The sequence below is a fragment of the Equus quagga genome, chromosome 5 (assembly GCF_021613505.1).
Source record: "Equus quagga isolate Etosha38 chromosome 5, UCLA_HA_Equagga_1.0, whole genome shotgun sequence".
Classification (NCBI taxonomy): Eukaryota; Metazoa; Chordata; class Mammalia; order Perissodactyla; family Equidae; genus Equus; species Equus quagga.
The window spans coordinates 116,591,194-116,614,762 of NC_060271.1; the positions used below are offsets into that span (position 1 = coordinate 116,591,194).

Genomic DNA, 23,569 nt, shown 5'->3' on the forward strand with positions numbered 1-23,569 from the left:
AAATTTCAGAATCATTTTTGGCCGTGAAAATCATCATTTAGTAACTAAGATACTGAGTTTTTGGATCATGTAATAAAGGCCCTAGCAGTTGATATAGTAGAAGAGAAGAAGAACCAGGCAGGAAAATTGTATCTTAATCCACCTCTAACACACTGTGGAACTTTATACAAGTCACTTAACCTCAGTGAGCCTCAGTTTCCTCATCCTTAAAATCGGAATAGCAGTAAAATTATACCTATATTACCTATTCATTCATTCAGTAAATAATATATTTTAAGGAGGAGGGGGAGAGGAGGAGGAGGAGGAAAAGAATGGCAACAGATGTTAGCTCAGGTGCCAATCTTTAAAAAAAAAGAAAGAAACTTGCTCAAGATCATAATGCTAGTAAGTAACAGAGCTAGGAGTTCAAAACTAGGCCTGTGGACTCCACAGACACTTCTTGTGCAAAGTGCTGCTAAGGACAAGTGGATTAAGTGGACAAGTCACGGCCACAGGGCAGGGATGAAAAGGAAGCAAGTTAGAAAAAAGGCTCAGAGTTCCTCTAAAGCAGAGAAAACAAAAATTATTTGTTTAAGGCCTAGAATTCAGTAGAGCTAACTATAAAAGTGAGAAAACATCAGGGACACAAAACTATAGTTGAGGAAGAATAAAAATTTTAGGGTTTTTATTTATAAGAAGTTGATATATAATTATTTATAAAATTACGTTCTGGTTTTTAGGTTTAGAAAAGACTTTAGAATATAGGTCACTTATCAAAAAAAGAAGCCTAAGGGGATTTGATGAAGTTTTGGAAACGAATATGCTTTAAAAAATAGATAAGTGCTGGGAATGGTTTTATAACATGAAATTATATCCTGATTGCCTTTCAAATTGTGCTTTATCAGGCATTTGATAAATTGTACTTGTGTTGTTATTCTCTTCATATTGAGACATTTCTGAAACCACTCGTTTTTTTCTATTTGTCAAGGACAGTAACCTGAATTTGAGAGGTTCCTTATTAGTTCTGAAATTGTTCCTGCATTAGACTAAAACTATTCCAGGTCCTGAACTAAAGCAGAAGAGTTTGTTCTTCTCTTGCTAAAAATGAAATGAAGGGTCCTTGTGAAGATGTTGGACTATGGGGCTACCCAGAAGTGGCTCAGCCTCTGCCTTCAGTATCTGTGTCAGTCACGACTCCTTTTGCTCATAAGCATCAGAAGCACAACTCAAACGGGCTTACCCAGAAAAGAGGATTTATTTGGTGTACATAGGTAGGGCAGAATGCAGAGGCTAAACTGTGTCCTCGGGACTCACTCACTCGTTCTTTCCCTGTCAGCCCTGCTTGCCTTGTAGTGGACTTTGAGCTGAGGCAGGGTCCCTGGCAGCTTCCTGCCCACACTCTGTCCCACGTCATGTCCCCATCTCTGGTGTCAAATTAAAATCAAAGAACTCTTATCGTAAGATGGGAAGTGGATGCTGGTCAGACAAAAACAACCCATGCCCACCACAGAACATTCGTGTGGAAATGAACAGCTTGGGCATGGGACTAAATGATGAAGAAACTTGCCTTGGAAATGTTCGAATTCAAATCAGTAGTAATAATCCTCAGAGTAATTTCATGTTGAAGGATCATATTTCATAGATCATAATGGATTATAACCGTGAGCCTCTTAAATACAGCAGTGTTCACAAAGAAGGTTTTCACATGTTATTGATACTAGTTTCTGCCCTTTCATTTGGTTTCTTAGCACTCGTAGTTAATTTTTACATTTCAGAAAAGGTAGAACGCAGTGAACGTTCAGAGGAGGAACAGATCACTTAGTGCTTGGAGGCAGAAGATAGAGAATCGGATCAGGAAGTTCATGGCACTGGATCAGGATTGGCAAGTTTTTTCTGTAAAGGGCCAGATAGTAAAGTTTTAGGCTTCATGGGCCATATGCATACATGCTCTGTCACAACTACTCAGCTCTGCCATGTGGCATGAAAGCATCCATAAACAACTGTGTGTGCTACTGAAATTAAGTTGGTATTAATCTAAACTAGATTGTTTTAAATTTAGGTGTTGATTGGAATCACCAGTGCAGTTACTCAGACAAGAACTCAAAAAAAAAAAGAAACTAAAAGGAACAAGGGAATTAAAATGGTACACTAGAAAATATCTACTTAACACAAAAGAAGAAGGCAGTAATGGAGGAGTAGAGGAATAAAGAAGCTACTAGAAGATATGCTGTTGTAAACTGAGGGATAAAACTAAGACAGAGGAAGATATGGGATCCAGGAAACAGGCAGTGCAACATGGAGAGAAGTCAGGGGGATGAGGGAAAGCTCTAGGACAACAGCTCTGCAGCCAGCCCATAACCAGTCAGTCCAGATGAGAGTAGGAGAATGGAGGGCTCTGGAAGGAATGTCTCCCAGAAACAAAAAAAAAAGGAAAAGGAGGGAAATAGTGGAATGTCCAGTGTGTTTGACTACCCCCAGAGATTTTTAGTTTTCTTGCAGAATTTGAGGCTGAAGTAGTAATTAATATGTAGAAAACTGAGGAAATGAAAAAAAATGAAGCAAATATTTTTCTCTAGGTCATCTGGAATCTAAGGGGAAAAAGTATGATTACGTAAATGTATCTTTGTATGTCACGTGGCTATGACTGCATAGTCATAACAATGTAAGTGCCAATTATTGATTTAACCAAAAATGGAGATTATAATCATATTGTGAAGATGGAAGGATAAAGTGAGTATATATCTGTGCGCACATGACAGAAGAGAACTAAATGCTCATCTTCCATAGTTGGAAGTCAAGAGATAATATCTAAAACTGATTTTTAAAAAGTAGCAGTATATTGGGGCTGGCCCCGTGGCCGAGTGGTTAAGTTCACGCGCTCCGCTGCAGGCGGCCCAGTGTTTCGTTGGTTCGAATCCTGGGCACAGACATGGCACTGCTCATCAAACGACACTGAGGCAGCGTCCCACATGCCACAACTAGAAGGACCCACAACGAAGAATATACAACTATGTACTGGGGAGCTTTGGGGAGAAAAAGGAAAAAAATAAAATCTTTAAAAAAAAAGTAGCAGTATAAGCATATTATCAGAAATAGAAGATAAATACCAGAAGAAACTGCTAAAAGAATTTAAAGTATTTGCCTCATGGAAATGGTTGTGGAGAGAAGTGGGGCATTTACACTTTAAGCCTTGTCTTTTTAAACTATGGATATGGATGGCTTTGATTTTTTTTAAATGACAAAACTCAGTGAGATACTATTTCACACTCACTAGGATCGCTGTAATCAAAAACAGCTAACAAGTGTTGGCTAGGATGTGGAGAAATTGGAACTCTCAAACAATGCTGGTAGGAATGTAAAACGGTGTAGCCACTTTGCAAAGCATTCTCAAAGTGCTTCAAAAAGTTAAATTTAGAGTCACCATATAACCCAGTAATTCTACTTGTAGGTGTATACCCAAGAGAAATGAAAGCATATGTCCGCACAAAAACTTATACACAAATGTTCATAGCAGCATTATTCATAATAGCCCCAAACTGGAGACAACCCAAATTTTCATTAACAGATGAATAGATAAACAAATTGTGGTATATACATATGATAGAATATTATTCAGCCATAAAAAGGAATACTGATAGATGATACTAAGTGAAAGAAGCCAGACATAAAAGGTCATATACTGTATGCTTCCATGTACATGAAATATCCAGAATAGGTAAATCCATGGAAACAGGGAGTAGATTGACAGTTGCCAGCGGCTGGGGAGAAGGGAGAACAGGGAGTGACTGCTCATGGGTACAGGGTTCCTCTTTGGGGTGATGAAAATGTCCTGGAACTAGATAGTGGTGATGGTTGCACAACCTTGTGGATATACTAAAAACCACTGAATTGTCCCCTTTACAGAGTGAATTTTAGGGAATTTGAATTATATCTCAATTTAGAAAACAAAGGTCAAACAACAATAACAAAAAGATCCATCTAGGCACTTCACTAAGGTTTGGATACTCTTGTGATAAAGAATCTTCCACTTAATTGCTCTACTGAATCTACTGAATGGGCTCTCAGTGTCCTCTGGAGCAGAGGTGACACAGGAAACAAGGGTAGTTATCTTCTGGGTGTGGAATCTCCCTCAGCTTTTTTTATGCTATCTTTGTCCCTTATCCAGCACTCTCTCTATGAAAATTCTTTCCTGTTCTGCACACAACTGTTCAGCCTCTTCATAAGTCTAGTGAAGAGGAGATCATTTACATGGTGAGGTGAGGAACTCCCGGGGAGGCATTTTCTTCTGTACAAATAGGCTCCTTCACTTTTCTGTCAGGAGGGTATGACTTACTCTCAGTTGATTTGTAACCTTCTCGCTTTTGTCTTCCTTCTAATCTCTTACGATGTACACCTTTAAAAAAAATCATGTTGTGCAACCTAAATATACACAATTTTTATTTGGCAGTCATACCTCAATAAAGCTGGGGGGAAAATAAATAAATCGGGGATGGCATGGATGGTGGAAACATCTTTAGTTAGTTGGCACATTGTCCACTTGAGACAGACAGCCAGCCCTGGAGGGAGCCATTTCCCATTCTACGTCAATGCTTCTGCAGACTGCTATATTCCGTTTTGCCTCAGTGTTAATAGTTGGATATATCACTTCTATTTTTACATCCATTTTTCCCATTGTACTAGAGTGAGATGGTGGCAGTAGCTGCAGATGTCCCTCAGCTCAGTTTGGAAGACATGACAGATGTGTCTCTTTTCCCATCTCTATATGTTATCTGAATCTCAGCCTCAAAATGACACAGTGCTGATGTCCTCACTCCAGTCCTTCCAACCTGAGGGTTAGGGCCTTGCCTTCTTGTGTTCACGATTGCGCTGAGTAATCACTCCATAATTTATATACCTTTAAGCATGGTGATATTTTAGGATTATTGTGCTAGTTTGATATAATATATTGTAACATTAATTTTTCTTGGCCTATAAGCTCTGTGAAATTCTTAATATATACATTGCTTTTCTACATGTAAATAGTTTCTATGATTTAACAATCTACATTGACACTCTAATTTCAGGAATTCGGCCCATAGGCTAAACCTGTCTTCTCAAGAATCACTCACTTTATAATAAGTCATCATAATTTGGAGTATATAAATAAGCTGAGAGTAATCCAAAGCCAGGGGCATGGGGGATCCCCTTACCTATTCTTTATGCCCGTTTCTTTCTATCCATTATCTTTGAGCCCTGTGGTATTCACAGTTGCTGGTGAGGCACTTGGCAGCATCAGCCCAGCTGCATAGATGCCCCTAAGGGACAACTCAGGCCTTGAGAATCAGCTCTAAACTGGAGATTGCATCAGCAGGAAGTGGAGATAGTTTCTGTTAAAGTTTGCATGAAAGTACTCATGAGGGTAGGGCGATTGCTGGGGCTGGGGGTTATCCACAGCTTTCTAAGGTAACCTCTCCATGGTGTGTTCCCCTCATCCTGGAGTCTGGCCTTCAGCAATCCAGGCTGCTCTTAAGGATAGGTTCCCATTAGTCCAATTCTGAGGTACCATCCAGAATGACAGTTCAGTCTTTGAAAACCCACCATCTGAAGGGCCATTATTCCCATCCTGGTGTGACCTTCCCCCGCAACCTAACACCCTTCCCACCCCCTTGCCAGTGGAAAACCAAACTAATATTGCCAGATGTAATTAGAACCAATGAATTTAGGTGCTCTTAAGAGGTGTTTCTCAACTCAGACAAAACTAAGGTGCTATTTCCTGCTTATCCATAGTCTTGCTGAGAAGACCAAATGCTCACCAGTTCTTACATGGGCACTGCCATGTTAGTCTTTGTGACCCTCCTTAGACTGTGCTACCCCAGCAAACCACTCTTTCTTCCTGCCACCTCCATCTTTCTGATAAACACATACATTCTTTGCATTTGTTAATTATTAGTAGGGTTTCTGAAGGGTCTTTGTAGTTCCCAAGCCCTTTTGTCCTTGAATAGAGCCTTTGAACATTTTTGTCCAGAGACTTCTGTTACAGCCAAGATGTTTGAGTGCCCCTCACTGTTAACTGCCAATACCTGAAAAAGGGTTGGGAGAGTAAGATACTGTACATAAAATGTGACAGAATCTTGGGTGCTGAAGAGCTAAATGTAAAATAATAATGCTAACTTTAACTGCCATATCAATTTATTATCCAGGAAGTGACTGGTTTCCTTCAAATTTGACCTTAGGAGAATTAAGAGAATTAATTAAGAGAATTAGGAAAATTAAGACTCTATTGAGACTGTCACTACTCAAAGAACCTTGGGAAAACCTCTTTTAGAATTGCCTTGAGAGGCTTCATCACCTTTACCCCACTAATCACTCCATTGGTTTTTTTCTTTCTACTCATGAAATGAATACATGCTTATCAAGCAGAGAAAAATAGAAAGGTATAAAGAAGAAAATCAGATACCCATGATCCTACCACTTAGATGTAACCACTGTTATCCTTTTAGTGTAAATCCTTCCAGATTTTTTTCCATGCACATTCATGCACTTTTGAATATCTATTAACAGAGAATTTGAATATTTGCAACAGCAGAGATTCATATGTATAATTATGGGAAGCCTCTACAACTCAAAAAGAATCAAACATTTCTCTAGAATAATGTAAATAGGCAATTCACTGAAGAAGAAATAAAAAAAGTAAAGAAATGAGACATTGTTCAACCTCACAAGAAATCAAGAATATGCAAATCAAAATAACAGTGAGGTGCCCTTTATTGCCTATAAGGTCAGCAAAAAATAAAGATTGATAATGTCAAAGTCCAAATAAATTGGAGAAAACATCCTCTCATACAATCCTAGTGGGAATGTAAATTCACACAATATTTTCAGAGGGTAATCTGACAACCAATTTTTTTAAATATGCTTTCCCTTTGACCCAGTAAATCTCCTTCTAAGAGTCTGTCCTACAGAAATGCTCCTACATACAAATATTTGTATGAGAATGTTTATTTCTGCTTTGTTTGTAATAACCAAAAATTGATCAATCTACGTAATCATCAGTAAGGAAAAGTCAAATTATAGTAGTATGGTGCCATTTACTTAAAAATAACTGTAGCTGTCTGTAAGTAAAAGCATATTTTAAAATCTGGAAAAAAAACTCCACCAAACTGTTTTGATCATTACTCATGGGAAGGGGAGGGAGTTGGGAGGAGGCATTATGAAAGAGGACTTCTATGTTATACTCTTTATTCTTCTGAATTGTTTGAGTTATTCCATAAGCCTATATTTTTCATGAATTACTTTGAAATTTGGAGTAAATATGACTTTGGGACATAGCAAAAAACTATTTAGAGCCACATCTAGCAAGTAAGATAGGTGATATCATTTCTCAAAGGGCGTGCTGGGCATCATTCTCACAAAGGAGCAAGTAATTGGCCACAGTTCACTCTTGGTCTCATAAAGAACCTCTCAAGCATCCCAAGATCTCCATATAAGTAGGCTGAGCAGCCCTTTGGCTTAAGATGACTTCTGAATGGATAGACTCCTGATGCCAAAGAAATAGATCTACATTACTTTCAGGTCCAGGGCACTTGAGCTTCCTGGATATTTCTGGATATTTTACTACACATTTTTGCCAGTTTTTTTCTTAATCTTTCCAAAGAAGCAATTTCCCTCAAAATATGTTACTTTATACAGTTTCCTTTGGAAGTATCAGAATAAATGTCAAAGCTGCACTGTTTCTGTTTGTTACTCAGATGCACGGCAGATCTTCAAAGAAACTTTACCCACGTTCAAGTTTTCTTTCTGAATGAATCTGCTTATATATCTCAGTTAACTCTTCAACCCTCATTCTCACAATTAATAATATAATGAATGATCCAGACTTTGGATTTGCCACATTTCTTGGTCTTTGGTTAATGGATCACCTGGAGGAGTTGTAAAAGGGGCCAGGCTATAGGTGCTGTCTCATATTTAGCTACTTAATAGTTCACAAACTTCATTGTTCACCTACCTCCTATTTGAAACAGGCCTGAATGGAATGGCTAATGAGGGATGGAGAAACATGTAACACAATCCTTTGGACACATCCTTCATATGTTGAAGCCCTAACCCCCAAAGTGACTGTAATTGGATATACGGCCTATAAGGAGGTAATTAAGATTAAATGAAGTCGTAAGGGTGGAGCCCTGAAACCATAGGATTAGTGTCCTTATAAGAAGAGGCACCAAAAATCTTGCTCCGTCTCCATGTGCACTCAAAGAAGAGGTCATGTGAGCATGCAGCAAGATGGTGGCCTGCCAGGAGAAGAGGGCTCTGAAGGAAACCTATGTTGTCAGCACCTTGATCTTGGACTTCTAGCCTCCAGAACTGAGAGGAATAAATTTCTGTTAGTTAAGCCACTCAGTCTGTGGTATTTTGTCATGGTGGCCCGAGCAGACTAACACAAACAAGAAAGCAAATGAAGGTGCTTCAGAAGTGAGCTAAAGCCAATGCTGAAAAATCAGCTGTTCTGTGGGGAGAAAATAATCTGGAGTGAACTAACAGGATCAGCTTAAATGAGCTTTCTGGTGAAATATCTCGAGAGTTTTGCGTATCCTTCAACTGTAATCATCAGTCCCATTGGCTAAGGACAGATGATGTCCTGAGTTCTAATCCTGTTTAGTTATTAACTAGCAGACAGCTTTGGGCAAATGACTCATCGTATTTAGGGCTCAGGTTGTTCATCCAATCATGAAGTGTCTGGAGTGGGGGATCTCTGAGGCATCTTCGACCTCTGAAATTCTTTGATTCTTACAGATTCTTGGGAACATGAGGATTCTTTGGCTAATAATGAAAAGCAGGCACTACTCTGTGCTAGGCATTGTGCTGGACTCTTTATTGCATTATCTCATATGATCAGAACAACCCTGCAAAACAGGGTTAATGCCCATTTTAGAGAGGAGGGAACTATGCTCCCAAAGGTAAACAACCTGCCCAGAGCCATACAGCTGGTAAATTGGCGGAGCCAGGAATTAATTCTAGATCTGTCTGTCTGCCTGACTCTAACATCCATGTACTCCTACCCCACCACTCTGCCTCTTGATTTGGTGGCAGTCTGCCTAGCCTTTAATCTCTCCTATTTGGCATTCCAGCACTGACTTTCCTTGTCACTTGTCATGATACAGTCTTCTGTAATTGCTCCATTTCTCTAGATCTTCAGAAGCTGCCAGATCTTGCAAATGCACTGCCTGCTTTGTGCAGTACAGTGCAGCCTCACTTAAATGCAATAACACATATATAGCCCTACGAACAGTGCCTGGCACCTGTAAGCACTCAGAACAGACTTAGCGCTCATTAGTAGGTCCTTTTGTGTCTGATTGTTCACTTTACCTGGATCATTTGGGGGTACTAGGTAGCACATACCAGGAGCTTGCATCATTCAGTATTATGCAGAGTGGGTTTGACCTTGGCTTTGTACATCACTGGAGAGAAGCCTAGGTCCCACTGCTATTCAACTCCAGCATCTTCCTATACTGGGCAAGGAGCTGGACTGCACGGATAGCGGTGTGACAGGATCATGCCAGTCCAGATATCAAAGGTTTGGGTACAGATCACTGCTATTCATTCTTGTCATTGAATGAGCAAACCTAGAAGAGAGGTGCACCACTCTTAGAGACCATAATCAAATCATCTTTTCATTAACCTTCTTTAGATAGAGGCCTGAACTGCTAACTAAAGGAGCTAGGGAAAATGTAATTCCTCTTTTTTAACATTCCCAAACTAGCTCTCTAGTTTAAGGAAAGGAAAAACACTCCTCGTTCCCTGCCTAGCAAACTCCTACCCATCCTCAAGCCCAGAGAGTTCTTTTGGAGCACCCCAATGCTTAATACAATGCTTGGCATATGATAACAGGACCTCCTGAAATAGCAAAAGCGTTCTAGTTCCTTCTGGGAAAGTAGTGTAAGAGTCACTTAGCTTCACTGAGCCCCAGTGTTCTCAGGGGCCTGGAGGATCTACAGAATCCCTTACATTCCTTAAATTCTACATTGAGCATGCCAAAGGAGAGAGTAAATTTCAGATTAAATGTTCTTTTTTAATGATTTGAAAACAAAATAATTACCCATGTTAAAACATGTCCTTAGATTGTTTTATCTGCAGTTATAGAAAGGCCAGGCCAAAAAAATTAAGTTATAGAGGGTAAATGGCATCTCTGAAAGAAAACCCAAATGAAGCTCTGAAATAGCCATCTTAACCTTAGGAATGATATCAATAAATGGTTATGATATCTGCAAACTCTGCTGACTCTGGCTGCCAGAAAAGATGAAGATGACAAAAAGTTCACTGACTATATTGAAAGGACAGAGGACAGGTAATTGCTAAAGAGACTGATTGACAAGGCACAAGACATCTGTCATGCCCAGGGGGCCGTATTAGCTCTATTACATTACTTCCACATCAGCAGGTCACCTCATTCACTAGCTAATCAGGCAGAATTAAATATTTTAAATTATCTTTCTTAATCCTGCATGTGATCAGTTGAAAACCCTGGCTCTAAAAATCTAATTGTAACTGCTTACCAGAAATGTCATCTTCACTTTGAGGAATTGAACCAGGGCCAAATGTGAGGCTGTTTTTTCCATTTTCCTAAAGTAGTGTCTCACAGCCAGAACTGGACATGCATGTACATGTGCCCAGTGCCAGACATCTTAGGGGCTCCCAAGGGGACCTGGGATCCCTGGCCTTGCTTCAGAACTCAAATATGGCCAGAGACTAAAAAAAGAGCAATAGAAGTGGAGAAGAGGGGCCTGGAGGTGGAGGTAGGATGTACAGGAAGAAACGACTGTTAAAACCTTACCAAAGTCAGGAGAGCAAAATCTAAATCTAGATGTAGAGTGTTCTGTGGGCCTGAACGGCACGTGATTGGAGGGAAAGGACATAGTTCCCTCCCAGTAAGAAGGGATGGTGTGATGTTGTGGGAGCTTGTTCACCCATCTACGATTAGGAGTTCTCAGCTTCCTCCACCTAAGCCCCACTTCTCCCTGCTCCTTGAGTGTCCTGGATATCAGTGTGATAACAAGGCAGTGAGCCAGTAGCCTGCTCCTTGCCCATTTTCCTAAGCTGCTGCAGTAGCGTTCTCGAGGGCAGACCTGCCAGGACTATAGTGTAGGTCTTCTAAGTGGTTTCCCTTGTGTGGTAATTCTTCTTGAGTAGACCTGAAATTATGAGGAGGTGAAAAAACCATTTGGAGCCAAACTGTAGAGCCCAGTGAGTTGAAACTGTGCCCATTGCCCTCAGTGCCCATTGCTTCTGACAGAGGTGGACAAAGAAATGAAAAAACAGGTGTGTGGTTCATAGCTTGCTGAACATCTGTCTGTCCTTTGTATGAAAGTATGTGTATGTTGTAGGTTAGTTGTGTGTATACTTTGTATGTTCTCAAGGTTGATGACGTGTGCTCTGTGTGAATGACCTGTTAGTGGCATGAATTCCATGTGTTTATGTGTGCATGTTTGTGTGAGTAAAATGTACTACAGTAAGACAGAGTCTAAAGGGGCAACTACTCACTCTCACTTTCCTCCTCCTACTTCCATTCCTTTAAAAGCCATGGGAGTGCTCTACACTATAGCACAACCCCTGAAAAAGCTACGTGATTTGGGGATAGAGAGAGTCCAGAGGTTAGGTGAATTACGTCTCCCCTGAAAGATTCTCTAAAAACTGAAAGTTTTATATCCTTTGCCTTCCTTCGTCAAAACAAACCAAAATTGGGAAAAGAATGTTCATAGTTATATAGTCTTCTCTGTAACTTTTAGTTTTAGCATATGGGAATCTAATTGTGTAGATTAAGTTGTAAGTGAATGTAATTTGCACCAAATAACTTACAACCCTTAGTAGTCCCAAGGCCAATCAGATTTCCTACCTTCTTTCCCTCTTTCCTTCTATCCTCCCTTCCTTCCTTCCTTCTCTCCTTCCTTCTTTCTCCCTTTCCTCCCTCCCTCTCCTTCCTTCTTTATAAATTATGAAATATTTCAGTTATACTGAAAAGTATAGAAAATAATATGAACACCCATGGACCTACCACCCAGCTTTGTTAATTCTTAACAGTTTGCTATTTTTGCTTCAGGTAGTTTTAAAGAAATAAAACATTATAAACGCAATGTGACCTCTTTGCTTAAGATGCTTAGTGCTATGAAGATTCAGCCTATATCACAACATGGCTCTTTGAAACACACTTGAACAGAAGGACAGTATTATTTTGTAAGAATTTCTCTTGATCTTTTCCATTCTGCAGTTTTGCTACAATGAGTCCAGATCAGAATTTATTCTTATTTATACTGCTCACAATTCTTTGTTCTTCCTGAATCTCAGCATTTATGTTTTTCATCACTTCTGAAAAATTCTCAACCATTCTGTTTTTTATTTTGCTTCTCCCCTGTTTTCTCAATTCTCTCCTTCTGGAACCCCTATAAGGTATATCTTTTCTATTCTTCATGTGTTTGAAAACTGCTGGAAAGAGAAGCTTAAATAGGGTTTCTTCACAGTCAGGATCCTCAGGCTGCCTGTCACCTTATTCTTGGAGCATCCTGGGAATTCCAGGGTTGATGAAACAAAAGTGACCTCTAGAAGTGAAAACAGTCCTTTAAGAAATGGAAAAGACCCCCGTGGGAAATTATGGCAAAATGGGGTGAGGAGCACCCCACTGTGTACTCATTTATTCAGCACACTTTATTTGAATTTTCTGCATGCCACACAGCAGGTGTGCGCTGGTGTAATAGGGCGTCACTGGTGTAATAAGACAGTCCCTGGGCACAAAGAGCTTAAGTCTAGAAGAGTATGTAGCCCACACAGTCAGAATAAGTGCCGTGATAGGGATGCACCTGAGGTGACGGGCCCACCTGGCCTGAGGAGCCCAGGGAGCTTGCTTTGAGAGGGCAAGGGAAGGAGGTGAGCTGAAGGATAAGTCAGCTTGGTGAAGGGTAACCCAGGCAGAGGCAGCAGCTCATGAAACGACCCAGGGCCAAGAGAACATGTCATGTTTGTGCCTTTTTAAGTAGCTCTGTTTGGAAAGAGCTTAGAGTACAAGAAAGAGTGAAAAAGGATGAGGTGCAACCATAAGAGGGATAGGTTGTGAACAGCTTCATTTGCCACAAGTGGGAATTCACACTTTCTCTTTAGGGCAATGGGGAGCCATTGAAGAGTTTAAGCAGGGGATGGATTCGCTCCAATTTTTGCTTTATAAAAAGATTAACATGGCACTGTGTGAAGAATACATTGGTAATTATAATACTAGAAGTTGGGAGAACCATCCAAAGACTGTTGCGTGGATCTAGTGAGAGATTATGGCAGCCTGGGCCGGGGAGGTGGCAACAGGGATATTGAGAAGTGGGTTTAAGAACTCTTAAGAATTCAAAGGACATAATGGTAGTTCATTTTCTTTAAAAAAAAAAAAAAGGGGGGGGGTGGAGAGGACTAAGTCAGATGCTTATTTCATGGTCAAAACAAATATAGCATTCTGCCAGTCTCTATGGTTCTCAACATTTTTTTGAGCCCTGACTCACCAAGGGCTAAGACCTACTCTCATTAGAAACAGTTAATATCATGAGTGATTCTCTTCAGATGGCACAGGAAGACGCCTGTGTAATTTACAAAAAAAAAAAATGAAATGCTCAGGTGATTCCTATGTGCCCTTCCATTGGGTGTGCCTGGCTGCCTGCCACCCCCATTTTGGAGAATGACTGATCTATGCAACAGAGAGCATTTGGAGCAGAAATTTATCTTTCATTTAAAGTAAATCACATTTGAAGGAAACTCTTTTGCAACATAATGCTGGTTCAGATATCTCGCCCCACCACCTGTGCCTTACACACTAGCTTACACCTGATAGAAACGCGGCCTTCAGGTAACTACACACTCTCCTCCTGACGAAGTGACAAATGAGCCAGTATGTGATGAATCTGGATTGTGTAGACAAAAATACCAGGTATTCCAGCCAAGACATACACAGTGTAGTGTGAATCACCCACACCAGCTTTTAGCACACTTAGATTCACAGAACAATTGCTCAGTTCCTTCCTTTGCTTTCAGAGTGTAGACCTGGCCCAAGACCCAAGAGTAAAGCAGGAACTATAAGGAAGCAGAAACATTATAAATAACCCAGAGAACCCTCTTATAACAGCAACTGCCTGCTGATTTTGTGGCCTAACAGCTCAAGCAAAAAAAGGATATAAATACAATATTGTGCAATGACTAATTACTCAAAATTTTGTGCATCAGCAGAAGTGGAACCTGTGGTTGGTGCTAATATTATCAAATGCCTGTGCTATTTAATAATCTGGTAGCTTTATATTATTTAGCATGCAATTTTCACAGAGAACAATGATTTTATTTCAAGTACCTCTCACTGAAATAAAAAAGCAGCTGTTAGAAGATGAACATTTGGCAGAAAATGTTTCAGCAGAGTCTTTTGTGAGATACTAAGTCATATTGGATTAACTGTTTTCTGTCTAGAATAGTGGAACCACAAAGAAATAAGATCACTGACCAGAGAAGGCAAGGCCAATCTTTAGAACCCAGTGAATCACTAAAAGATATTTTAGTTTTAAGTGCCGTTTATTCACCAGTATATAAAGTTATTTATATACAAAGCTTCCATTAATATTGCCTGAAGAATGGGCCTTTTCTATTCCAGTTTTAGCTCGCAGTCAGGATTCCTCTTCTCTTTCATTAATACTGGAATTCTTTAAATTATAGAATAAATTAATCAACCCAGACATTTTGGCCAGAATGGGGTTTTTAACCAGTTTTCAGTCTCCACAGGCCATTCTCTGTGGCTAGCCAGACAGAGGAGCAGGGAGGGCTGTGACCGAGCACGGCGCCTGCTGAGCACCTGCTGGCCCTGCCCATGAACCTGAAGAGGGCCCTGGCAGCCTGCTGGGCTCCTGGCCTCATGGCGCACCCACTCCCAGATGACCAGAGCAGGGCTGAATCCCAGACTGACAGTAGACCCTCACTTGTTTTTCAAGCTGGCCAACCACTGGTCAAACGAGGGCTATACTGGAGAGGAAGTGACATCATGACATGGCTGCTGAGCACAGCCAGTTTCAGCCAAAGAACGTTATGGTTGAGCTGCTTTCGTGTGGCCATATTGATTCAGGAACATTTTTCATATTAAATTTTTATAATTATCAATAAAACAATTTCTCCTCTTTTCTAAACCATCATGCAAGGTACAAAGTAAACAGCTTCACCCTATCCCCATTTCCCACTCCTGGGGTGGAGTGAGTGATGGGTAAAGATAAAAAGTGGAGGAAGAGTTTTCAGAGATGGCTGAGGATTGCTTATAGTGTAAAGTCTAGGCTTGGGCTGAGGGTGGCATGAGCTTGCAGAACAGGGGTGGGGTCAGGGGTGTCTGTTTTGTATGTTATTTGGTGATGTGAGACAGTATGCCTGCATTTTTTACATAGTTTTTTTTTTTTTTTATGCAAGTGATAGATCAAAACAGCTTCATAAAAATGCCCCATTTCAATACTGGTGTGACTGGCCAACCCAAAGCCCATCAACTGGAAGCTGAGAGTGGCCCCTAGGCCCTGAGTCAGGCCCCAGATGGAGCCAGCAGTGGCCTCTGTCAATATGATCCATTGGCTGACTTAGACCAGGAGCCATTTGTCACCAATAATGGAGCCAGATCAGCCCGTGGTGCTGACCTCGGAGGTAGCCAGAACCACAGCCATGTCCAGTCATGTGGGAAGGTTAGGATGGGTGAAACACGTGGCATCAGGCAGGTGATATCTTGCCTTTGACTCAATTTTAGATCAAATTGAAGTGATACAGTTATTATGATCTGTTACAAATAGTTACTAAATACTTGTAGGGTACCTATAAATGAAGAATCTGTCAGTTCTGGGATGCAAGTTGGTAGAGTTTTTCTTATTCTCTAGTAGTTGACTTTTAATTAATATGCTGAAAATTGAAAGACCAGAGTGATTCTCTAATACTGCTGACATTCTTTTTGGGGAATGAAATGCTGCCTTGAACGATGCATCAGCCCCACCTTACTTTGATTTTGCTCTCAACCCCTCATTGATCCTTCTCTGTTTTCATCCATCTAAATGAAAGAAGGCTCTAGCCCCATAAACCTCATTCCAGGTGGAAATGCATAATTCAAGAGAAATACTGATGTCAAAGAAGAGAAGGCACACCAATTTGTGTCAGCAGTTGCTGTAAATTAGAGAGGAGTACAAGGAGAGTTTAATGTAATGTAGAATTGAAAATAAAATTAGAACCAATATTTAGGCAGTCCTCCGCCCCTTTTTTCCCTGCTGTGACATGAAGGATTGACTCCCAGTGTTAAGTACCTAATGTAGTTCATTCTTTTCTGCTGGAATTTTTTCCCCCATAAAATGTAGCATGCTTATCTTTGGCATCCAAAATTAGATCTTTTCACCTTTTCCATTCTAATCTCAACAGAAAAGTCAGGGTAGGAAGAGTCGAAGTTTTTCTCTCATATTCCATATCCATTATGTTGGCAGCGTAGAAAGGACCCCTGCTATACCAGTCCGACTAGTTCAGCTGCTGTAAATAGCTATTAATTCTTCCTTAACAGTGATTCTCTCTAATATGAATGTCACCTCCATGGTTTCTTTTCTTTTTCTAAAGCTGGAAAATAAAAGGTTGATAATGAACATCTCACACATGTACTACTATGCAAGGTGTCCCTAAACACTCAGGAGAAGAATTCTTCAGCACACATCCAAAAGACTTGTTCTCCCCTTTAAGCTAGTTACATTTAGTCCAATCAAACTGCCATTGCTCAGAACCTTTTTGGGACTCTTTATTCGAATTTCCTTTAGAGTTGGTATTGTTCTTTATAGTTGCACATTGTTTTTGGCCAGTGGTGGAATTCTCTAGCTTGATCCCCCACCTTAATCACTAGACTTGGTTTTAAATGATTCACTCTTTCCAGAAATAAATTCCTTAGGATAGTGGTTCTCAAAGTGCAGCCTTAGCCCAGCAGCATCAGTATCACCTGGGAACACATTAGAAACACAAATCCCGGGCCTCACCCCAGATTTAATGGATCAGAAACTTTGGGGGTGGAGCCCAGCAATATGTGTTTGAACAAGCCCTCCACACAATTCTGAGGCATACTCTAGTTTGAGAACCACCTACTTAGAAGACGAAATATTGCCTTCAGTGAGGATATTCAAAGATATCCTACAGATTTTGAAGGTATTCCAAAGAAGAAGTTTCAAAATCTTTTTAAGCCAAGTTGAGTACGTGTATAGCCTCTCCAGAGGAGTGTTTTAATGGAGACTGACCTTCAACTGAGGTGTCCCAGTTCTGCCACCTAGCCATTTGATTTTGAGCAAGTTCTTATACTTGGTTTCTCATCTGGAAAATGAAAGACCCACCCTAACTCCCTCACACACTGTGATGAGATTCAACTTGAATCGCATCTGCAAACATGCTCCGTAAACCAGAAAGTACTACGTGAGAGTGAAAGTTATGTCATTCTGCAGACAGGATTCTGGTAGTCTGAGCATTTTGTCAGGGCAAAGAGTTGGGGAAAGGCCAATACTATATTTATCATGTCCTTGGCGAGATCCACCTTTTTGTCTTTATAATGACTGATTTATCACCTTGGTGGATGTGTCTCAGATTCTGCCATTTCAGCCCAGCAAATTATCTGGTGTTAAGAGAGGAAAAACTTGTAGCCTGATTAGTGGCTACAAGGGGCTAGAAAAATATATCCATTTTCAGACATGCTGTTTTCTATGGAAAGCTTTGTGATGATCGGTAAGGACTGACTGTATCTGTGGGCACTGAAGCTCTCATGACCAGAACTTCTCACATGCTAGCGGTTAAAGGGTCTGTACTGAAACCACCCATTTCCCCACCGTGCAAGGGAGTCATGACCTTCAAGGAAGAAACTAAGTGTCCGTTGCCACATATTAATCATTGCAGAGAAGACCAAAAGGAAAATCCCTCAAGCAAATCAAATCTATAGAAACCGAGATTTAAAAACCAGACCAGTTAATGTGTCTGTGCTTGAGAAGAATGTGGGCGGATTTTACCTTAGAGGTTAGCTTTTACAAACAACTCCACAGACGAATTCTTAAACAGCAAGTTCCTGGTGCATTTATAATTTAACTTAAAAACTTTACAGACTGTTTAGTGAACATATCTGGGCAGGAAGGAAGCTAAATCTGTTCCCTTAGTACTTATTGGGAATGCAGTTTGAGTAACAGAACAGTTCCCACTAGGCCAACATCAACTTCACTTTTCACACAAAGTGCCAGCTCAGATCAAGAGATTAGGTATGAATCTAATTGGTTAAATGTGATTAAACTTTTGGTTAATTATAGAATAAGCTATTGGTTAATGATTGAATTAGAATATGAAATTATTTTGCTCAAAAATGTGTGCCTATTTAACAAATCTATAGAGACAGAAAGTAGATTAGTGCTTCCTAGGCCTGGGGTAGTGGGGAAGAATGAAGAGTGACTGTTAATGGGTACAAGGTTTCTTTTAGGGGGGACAAAAATTTCTAAAATTAGACTGTGGTGACGGTTGCTCAATCCTGTCAATATACGAAAGAACATTGAATTGTATACTTTAAATGGGCAGATTATATAGTACGTGAATTATATCTCAATAAAGCTGTTTAAAAAAGAAAATCAAATAGCTAATAAATTGTAAAGCCAGGGGAAACACTGTGCCTATTTAAAAGACAGAAATAAAAATCACTCAAAACTGCTGCATGCAATTTCATACATGATTAATATGAAATAGTGATCATTTGAACTATATTAAGGCACAAAATATTTGCTCTTTCTTTTAATCACAGAGTATTTTAAAAGCAGGCTATCTCAGCGTAATAATTAAAATTTAAATGTAATAAATTAAGGTAGTTAATAGTAGAAAGCAGTCATGGACATTTATGACATAATGATTTGTCCATGTTCCCTACAGATTAATTTAGAATAAAAATCAGCAGCACTTACACAATAATGATAAGAAAACAAGATTCTCATTGTCCATCTCGATGTTCCTAAACTGATCTGTTTAGGGAAGGCTGGAAGGTCGAGGGTGGAAAGGATGTGACCTCATCCTTATGATGTAAATATGCACTGATAAGAGAAGATAAAAATATTCAGATTTGAGCTGTGAAACAGGGCTCTTGTGTAAGCAGCATTGTATCTCATGGTGTGTTTATCAGACAGACCGCTCAGTCTCGTCTGCCTAGGGGAGAACCTTTGCACTTTTCCTGCCTTGGGAAGAAGACAGGTCAGGCCACACTAGTTTAATCTCCTTGTTAAACTCCTCCCTCCAAGGCTTGGGGCTTGCCCAGGCTCACTGGTGGCCATGGAGACTGTAGATTGAGGTAAACAGGAGAAGAACTGGCTGGGAGATGTAGGAATTTCTGGCTCAGTGGAAAGAAAGCAGGGAGCTACCAACACCTGCCTAGTGTGCCTGCAATTGAGAGATTGCCAGTGAGGGCTTCTTAATGTGCTGGAAGACCCTGGCTGGGCCACTGGCAGTTCTTTGGGGTGAGAGGCCCTACTTCAGTGTTTCTCAAACATTTTTTCATTAATCACCACCCACCTACCCCAAAGAGACTTTTAAGATTTTCTTTTTCCTAATTGCTGTCTTTCCCTATGAAATTTTAGTATCACTATATATATTTGTTTACATACTGTGGCCCTTTAGAGAGCCACACATCGTTGTAATATCTAAGTTTTATTTACTACAACCCCCTCCCTTCCATGCAAGAATGAATTTTCACCCCATGGAGGAGATACTGCCCCAGCTGAGAATGCATGCCCTGGATGGAGTGAAGGGTCTAGGAAGGGCCTTTCTCTTTCTGCTCACCTGAGTGGGTGGTGAAGTCAATCACACGGAGGAGGCGGATCAGGTGGCCCCCAGTGTCCATCACTAACCAGGATAGGCCCCAACTTCAGGTTCCAGCACAGCTAGAGGAATGTCCTCTAAAATCACATTGTCCCTGCACCATCTGTTTAGCCTGCCTGCTGTCCTCTGGGCTCTGCCAGCACCTCCTCTCCCTGGGCAGCAACCCTCTGCCCAGTGGCTGGCTGCTGTGATGGAAAATGGGGTCCTCCATCAAAGCAACAGTGCAGGTGGAGGTGCGCAGCCTTCCCTGCCAGCAGGTCACCCTCTTCCCATTCTGTCTTCCAGCCCATCCCAGCTCTTGGCCTGCCCCAGAAGCCTCACTCATTGTTCCCTCTCTGTTCATTCACCCCAAATGAAAGCATGAAATTTACCAGGTTTCTCCAGTCTTGCACTGACTAGAGGGACCTTTATACTCTTCACTTTACATTTCTTTAATCTCCTACTCCTGACCTCTTTAAAGGTCTCATTAAGTATCTCCCCTGCCTCCACAGAGGAATAGATTTCAGAGACCTCAGCACATACAGATGGCCACTGCTAGAACTCTCTGAAGCCTGGCCTCCTTTGTAACCAAGAACTACAGCACACTGGCTTCTGCCTCTTCCTGCCTGCAAGAGCATTCCTGGATGCCCTCATCCTTCTACTCTGAGCCGGGAACATAAAGCCAGTCACAGCATAAACCCCTTGCCCTAGGATCTATAGGATCATGACCCTCTTTATTCCTTAGAACCCTTGTCTAGCTCCTTCTGACCTGGGTCATGGGCTGTCATTTCCAAAAAACATTATCAAATTAAGGGACCTCTGAGGGGCGAGCCCTGTGGCCGAGTGGTTAAGTTTGCACGCTCCACTTTGGAGGCCCAGGGTTTTACCAGTTCGGATCCTGGGTGCAGACATGGCACCGCTCATCAGGCCATGTTGAGGCAGCGTCCCACATGCCACAACTAGAAGGACCCACAACTAAAAAAAATATATATATATACACACACACACAGACAACTATATACTGGGGGGATTTGGAGAGAAAAAGCAGGGAAAAAAAAGATTGGCAACAGTTGTTAGCTCAGGTGCCAATCTTTTTTTTAAAAAAAAAAAAGATGGAAACAAAAGCATTACAAAAAAAAAAGGGACCTCTGAGATGACACCATCAAGTCTATCCCACCCTTGTTGAATACCATTCTGCTCCAGGCACTGTGCTAGGCCTTTTCACATACATTATCTGATTCAGTATTTACAGTAGCCTTATGAGGTAGCTTCCCAATTTACAGATAAATAGTCAGAGAAACATTGAGTGACTTGCCAGAGTGGTGAAATCAGGACTTAATCCCAGGTCTGTCTGACTCCAAACCATTTACTACATTGTTCCAGTTGAGAAAACATGTTCCCAGTTGAGAGAAACATTTTGCCCAGTATGTACAGAGGGGCTTCACTGTAGGTGTAAAGCTAGTGAATTTACCATCTTAAAAGATGACACAGCTAACAAAAAGGGGAGAAGGCAGGTTTTAAAGCCAGGTTGGTTTGTTTCCTCTGTGCTGCTTCCCCAAGGTTCATGACACCATGTCTCCTGCCAGTCCATGATTAGCTCTTTAAGGACAAAGAATGACTTTCACTTTCCCAGGCCCAACCAGATGTTCATGCCTCAACATCCTGCAAACAGGAACAAGGCAGAAGCCCCATTCTTAGAACTTAGAAGCAAGAGCAAAGCAGGACTTGCAACCAAGCTAGCCTAAGGGTGAGCCACCTCAGCAATTGGTGCAGCCCTCCTGCATGGAGGTGGAAGGTAGCAGTGGCCTGGGGGTGTACATTGTTCTCTCCCTTCCTGAACCCCTTGCAGTATTCTTTATTAGTGAGAAGAAATAGTGCATTGACTTGGGATTTAGTCATGTTATATCCCATTTGCCTTTTCCCTGGCCTCTAAAACCACCAGCCTGGCTGAGGAATTCAGGTCCACAGCGTAGGCTTTGAATAGTTTTGTGTAGGGAGAGGTTTTGAAAAGAAAGGAAAGTGGTATCTACTTGTCAGATGGAATGTGTTAAGACATCGAGGAGGAATGCAAGAGCTTTAACTGTTAGGGTCCCTCGGCAGTTTGGTTGATGAATCACCCAGCGTGGGTACAGATTCCTAACAAATGAAGCCTCATGCTGACATCATTCTTGCAAGATCGTCTGGGATCTGTTGTAGCCGCCTGACAAGTTCTTACCTTGGGGATTTTCATCACATGGGTTTTTTTCCCAACCCCTCATGCCTTCCAACTCACCCACTTTTTTATCAACTAGACTTTAGCAAACTAGAGCTTTCATAAGTCTGTCTCACTGTCATCCCTCCTACAGGGCATTCTTGGGACAGTGTGTGCTCCTTACCTGATCACTCAGCACCCATCCTCCTTAGAGTCTTTGATTCACTCAGCTTGTATTTTGACAGTAAGCCAGGTATTGCGCTAGTCTGAGGTGTGGAAGTGATGAAGACCAAGGAGGAAGGCAGGAGTATCTGGGAGGGTACCTAACCCAGACTCATAGAATCAGGGAAAACACAGTGCTTTGAATATAGTGCCCCAGATTTTCACTGAGGAGGTACCACAAGCTGAAAAGATAAGAAGAAGCCCATGTTTAGGCAGAGTTATGAGCTCAATTCCGGCATGTTGAGTTAGAGTTGCCTGCAAGAGACATGAGGCTGGTCGAGCATACTCACAAGTAGTTAGATATATGAATCCAAAGACAGAGGAGAATCTGGGCTAAAGATATTGACTTAAGACTCATGGTATTCATAGCAGTTGACACTATAACTGCATAGTAGTTGAGACACCCAGGAAATTATAGGGAATGAGAAGGGCAGTGAGCCAAGGGCAGAACCCAAGGGAATACCAACATCAGCAGTGCAGGCAGAGGAAGAAGGACCCATGATAGTGACAAAGAAGGAGGGTCAGAGAGACACAGGGACCCAGGAGAGTCCCTTCCTGCTCTGGGCTTCTTCCTGATCAACTTTGCAATGCTTCTCTCCCTCCTAAACCTTCCACCTAAGCCCTCTGGCTGTCCTATTCCTCATAAGTCAGCTCTTTTATGTCCTTAACTCTCCATACAGCCCTCCCAGGTGAAAGCTGCTCCTGATCCCAAAGCACATTCATTGCAGCTTCCAGCCATCCTTCTTCTACCCTCCTGTAGATATTCCTGCATCTTTGAGACTCATGCAATTCGCTTATATAGCTTTGACCTCCTTTCCTGATCATTTTCTGTTTATCTAAGACTCTGACATCTACGTTGCCATTTTTCTTTCCACCCCAATGCTACTATCATATAGGATGACTTCAGTCCCATGAGGATGAACCATCACCAAGTCTCATAGTTCCTAGATGCCCTCACCTTCAGTGACTCTCCACCTCTACTCCAGCCTCCCACTCCTGTGATGACTCCCAGGAAAGGGTTAATACCTGTCACCGCTTCAGTTCTGCAGGAATAAACTCACATCCTACTCTCTGACCAGCTCTCTCACCTCTTCTCCTACACTTGTTCTCACTTTTCCTTAGTTCCCTCCATTTTCTTCTGACCTGTCAACCTCATCCTGACCTCTCTTCCTTCTTCACTCAGGTTACACTCTCTGGTTGTTCATATGAAGTATTCTTTCCTGAAACCTTTGCTTCCTTTTCACCCCGACTCTTCCCCAACACCTGCCCCAAGCATACAGAGGGAAATGGGACACCATATGGAGGGGCAGCATTAGAGATTCACGGTCTTCACTCTCTCAT

General features: G+C 41.4%; 1 protein-coding gene across 3 annotated transcripts in view; it reads left to right on the plus strand.

Annotated features, from left to right (window-relative positions):
- The window catches only part of RBKS (ribokinase), an 89,125-nt gene that overhangs the window by 52,332 nt on the left and 13,224 nt on the right, over window positions 1–23,569 (plus strand). The gene's annotated exons all lie outside the window — the stretch shown is intronic.